Here is a 4,920-nt window from a genome sequence, read left to right as displayed (position 1 = left end):
TTTTGCTCAACTGTGATGTTTTGATACTTGCAACACAAGTGGTTCTCAAACTATGGTGTATATACAGTGATGTGGCATGCCCACTGGTAGTGTGCCAAAGGACTCTTGAAAACATCTTGCAGTATTTGCAATTTCAATATAAAATATAAATAAAAGCTGGGTTGCAGACATTGAACATTAATACATCAACAAAGCCTCTATTAGCCAATAGAACAAATGACAATGCTAGACTTTGTATTTGTTTTCAATTCCAGCTTCATGCTCAGCTCCGTATTTCTCTTTGGTGCTTCACCTTGTAGCATTGATGGCCTTGTGACCTTTTCATAATGAGATCCAGAGGGAAAAGGCTAGGCATGAAATCAAAGGATCTTAGTTGGGGTCTTACATTAGTGGTGTGAGCACAGTCAGGTGCCCCTGGATGTCTAGGGTCAGTTTGTACTGTTTCCACTGCTGATCAGCCTTGGATTAGTGTCCTGTTACACCAACAGTAGCACCTGCGTGGACTCAGCAAGGCCGTGTCATGCACTTGTTGTGCCCTCTGCCCTGACACCAATTTGTTCATCTCAAAGTCTAGATTTTCATTCATTTTCCTAAAAGGTGCATAAAACAAATTTGTGTGGTGCAGTATTTGTTTGTTTTCTTTCTCCTAGAGGCCTAAAAATAGTGTCAATATTGTTACTGGGAAAATGGCAACACAGCTTTACTAAATGAATCCGAATGTTTGCCTTTGAAAGGTGTGAAAAGAGTGCATATAATCCTGATACTTGTGGTACCCTAAGTAACCCCTCTGTGAAGCTGAACTTGTCAGTAATAGTATAGAATATCTGTTACTATTCTAATATGGCACAGCATGCTGAACAAGCTTCAGTTGCACATGCAGTCCAGGACAAATATAAACTAAAACCTTATAAGTGTGTCCTACCTTCATAGATGCCATTCAACATTTTCCAGCAGATACAATGACAGCTTGGATCCTGAGGTCCTGTATGGAGAATCTACTATCGTCTTGTTTATATTGAGCAGAGGTGAGTGCAATGTCTACTGTACAAGCAACACACAGGGTGGGACGTCACAGAACACATCCACAAACACAGATACATTCATAGAATTCACATTCATTAATCCATTCTAGTGTGACTATGATCCACAACAGTGTAACGGTGACGCTCACTGCCAATTTAACCCTGGCTTGTAGTATCATTTCCCCCCCATATTTAACTTTTGGTCACCCTAAAAGCAGCCACTCGCCATCTGATGAACTTATCAACTCTCAGGAGTATCATATTGATTTTCCAGATTTCGCAAATACCCAAAATTAGCCTTCAGGGAAATGAGGTAAGCATTAGAGATCTGTACCCAGAGAGTTTTTGGAATCAGGGAAACTTTTAAGTGTAAGTTGTTGATCAAATGGATTCATATGAGCAATACTTACCATGTTCATTCCAGTTTATCAATAGATCAGAAGTGTAGTGTAGTCTGAATGTGAACATGAAATCTCAATTCTGGCGTGTATCCACTAAGATGAACGCAAGAGTTTCTCATGTGTATATTTAACTTCCCTCTCTGAGACCAGGCCTCCACCTCCGGACTAAAATGCAACTTGGTTGTGCTTCTAAAAATGGATTAGGGGATATCAGTGCCTGGCATTTTTCAAAACTGTTGCTAAGACATAAGTATTAAGGAGATCTGCTTTCCATGCCTGGCATAACTATCTTAGCTTAGAATCGCTTCATCTGATATATAGCATTTACACAAACAAATCTCAGTTATTATATCATCTCTCTGGTCTAATGTCTAATGTAAACTATTTTTTCAGTCTTAGCATTTAAACACACACACCTCGTATTATTTTTGAAGTCATTTGCTAAAGCTGCAAAAATGAAAGAAACATAATCCACTTTGACATTGGAGACTTTTCATGTCTCATTTATGTAACACTGTGTGAGTTATGGTGAAGGTTTTACCATAAGGGTCTCAGCCATGTCAGTTAAGCATGCAAGGCCTCAAAACACAGCGCATTAACCTTGAGCTATTGTAAATAAATGGCTGTCACATCCACTTATTAGTCTGTAATTTCAGCTGGTCCATTCATCATCTCTAAATGAGCGCATTACACGAACACATCATTTTCTATACGCAAAAGTTGCAATAAACAAAATCACAATAAACTTGTATTAAATGTTGTGTCATGGGGAGTGTTATGTTATACTATTTGTGTGAGCACACTCTTTTAGCTTTTCTTATTATCATTATTTGTAACAATTATATCATTTGAGCACGGCCTTAACAGCTTTTACTCAAACACTAAGCCATTTGAATGATTTGCCAAATGCTACATCCAGCACATAATTGCGTATGGGAGATAAGCCAGGGTTTAAACTCTCACGGAATGATACGGGTTGCTGTGTTGTGGGATGCGGTGTTGTTTTGGAGACAAACAATGTGAAATGAAACACCTCCACATGTCTGCCTTTGATCCACAGCAATGCGACTCTCTGGGAGACACTTATCACTATGTCTTTCCTTCACATTATGACACATTATAACGTCCACCCATTTCCTTGGTTGGTGAACATAAACAAGTGTGTTGAGAAAATGCAAAAACATAAAAATCATAAAAATGAATAAATGATTATGTCAGCACTCAATCAGTGAGAGTGGTATCGAACTGCTGTGTGTTTGTTACGGATGCTTCTGGACCAAGAAGAAGGGTAGTTTCCCGTTTCCCTGTCCCCCTGCAGGCAAATGGGAGAGCACCCTTAAATCCATTGTGACGGGCCTTTCCATCTCTCCAGAGAACCAATGGCCAAAGACTTTCCTCCCCCATCTTTCTCTGACAAGACTTAGATTATGACCTGGTTTCATTATCAAGCCATTGCACTATACACACTATAGACAATCCTACTGTATGTGTTGACCTTTGATCAGCTCTGTGGTATTGAAGACAACCTAATTATAACTTCCATCTAATGTATTGTCATTATGAAAATTAGGCTACATCTATAAGCCTTTATACAGTAAATACCCATATTTGAAAACCAGATATTTCTACTGAATAATGAAATCAATTAGTGCAGAAAATAAACAATAAGCTCTATTAAACAGCATTATAGCAGAATACAGCATTTCACTTAAAGTTTGTTTGGTTGAAGGGGTTATTTTGCTATAAACAGTTTCTACCCTCTTGTACTTCAAATTCAGATTTCATTTTCTATTTGTACATTATAACACACAGACTGACTGGAGAATGACAAGGCATTACTTTCTGTATCATTATTGTGTATTTTATTTGTGGTATAAGCCTTGTTCCTTTGCAAGCAAATTTACGGCAACACCAACATTTACAGTATTGCCGGTGTGTGTGTGTGTCACAAAGTGTGTGATCGGAGAGAGTATACAGTCTCTATGAAGAATGGGTGATATCACTTGGCATGATGAGAGTGTCTGTACGCATTGTGTGTGTATGTGTGTTAAGGAAGCCCTGTTATGAGGGCCCACAGCAGCCTCCTCAAAATAGAGCCGAGAGCAGCTGCAGTGGGGTGGGTCATATCAGAGACATCAAAGCAGACACGGCCACCCGCCCTCTCTGATCATAAGCACTAATGATGTAATGGGGGACTGGAAGGTCAGTGATTGTTTTTGGTTTTGTGTGTGAGTGTGTGTGTGTGTGTGTGTGTGTGTGTGTGTGTGTGTGTGTGTGTGTGTGTGTGTGTGTGTGTGTGTGTGAGAGAGAGAGAGAGAGAGAGAGAGAGAGAGAGAGAGAGAGAGAGAGAGACAACATGTAGGAGGGCACTAGAACTTTCCGTAACACACAGTGACAGCATAGCTAAACCTGGTATTACTAAGAGAAATACCATCTCGGGCGTCACTTCTACTGAAGTCAAAAGACATTTTAGATTAGTCAAAAAAAACTTCCTTTGAGTCAGCTGTGGGCCTGACAGCTCTATGTAAATGATCCAAGTTGCAAGGAACAAATGTGGAATTTCCTGCTATCTTCCACGAGGTGCATCATGCACCTATGGGTCAAACAGCACAACATACAAGAATGTGCAGTACTCGTACCCTCACAGCTCAGATAACTTGGTGTCCATTTGGAGGTCTCAGAATACAGCAGTCATCAGTTTTACAGCATAAATGAACTGGGATAAGGCAAAGTCCCATTCTGAACATGAACGTGACCATCTAGCCCACTTCTCAGCTGTCTCTGATCTCTGACACAGACCTCCCATCCTGCATAGGTCTGAACCCATTTGTTACTGCTAAAAACAAAGTGCTTGGCTGAAATATGGTGAATAACTCTTCTCTTTTTAATACAGTTAATACTCATGTCCTTTTGTAAATTTGAATAAAGTACAAAATACAGAATTCATTTAACTTCTGCAACATGAAATGGATGTTTGGTGGAAATGTATGGTGGCAGACAACATTCCCCTTCTATCTTTCTCTCGTAAATGCAGATTTATGAGCTTCCAGAATGTTTCTGTCATGTTCAATCAGCACCTGCTCCTCCTCATCACAACAAGATGAGACCGCCAAGAAGGCTAAACTGAAAAACAAGCGCCCCCTGTTGGCTGAAAGGACAACCTCATCTCTTCAAAGACAGGCTGCAAATAAGATTTTTTTTAAAGTTTATTATCCCGAGGGAAATTACTGAATGACAAATATGACAAATCATTTCTTTGCTTATGAAAATAAAAAGGAAATTACACCTTAGTATAGACATAGATATTTAACCAGATTATACGCATTTTGACATTAAAATGATCATATCTGGCATGGCTGTTTAATTTTAACTGTGCTTGCATTAGTTGTCCACTTGTATTGTTGTACTTTGAGCAAATATATGAACTGGTGGCTTTTATTGAAGCTTTAATTGCTTATTATTTAATATTATTTTGAGCATAATTCATCCATAATTCA

The sequence above is a fragment of the Genypterus blacodes genome, unplaced genomic scaffold (assembly GCF_046128005.1).
Source record: "Genypterus blacodes isolate CSIRO-AG114 ecotype Tasmania unplaced genomic scaffold, CSIRO-AGI_Gbla_v1 ptg000076l_1, whole genome shotgun sequence".
In the NCBI taxonomy this organism is placed as follows: Eukaryota; Metazoa; Chordata; class Actinopteri; order Ophidiiformes; family Ophidiidae; genus Genypterus; species Genypterus blacodes.
The sequence above is the reverse complement of the archived record's forward strand: the minus strand, read 5'-3'. Positions refer to the sequence as shown.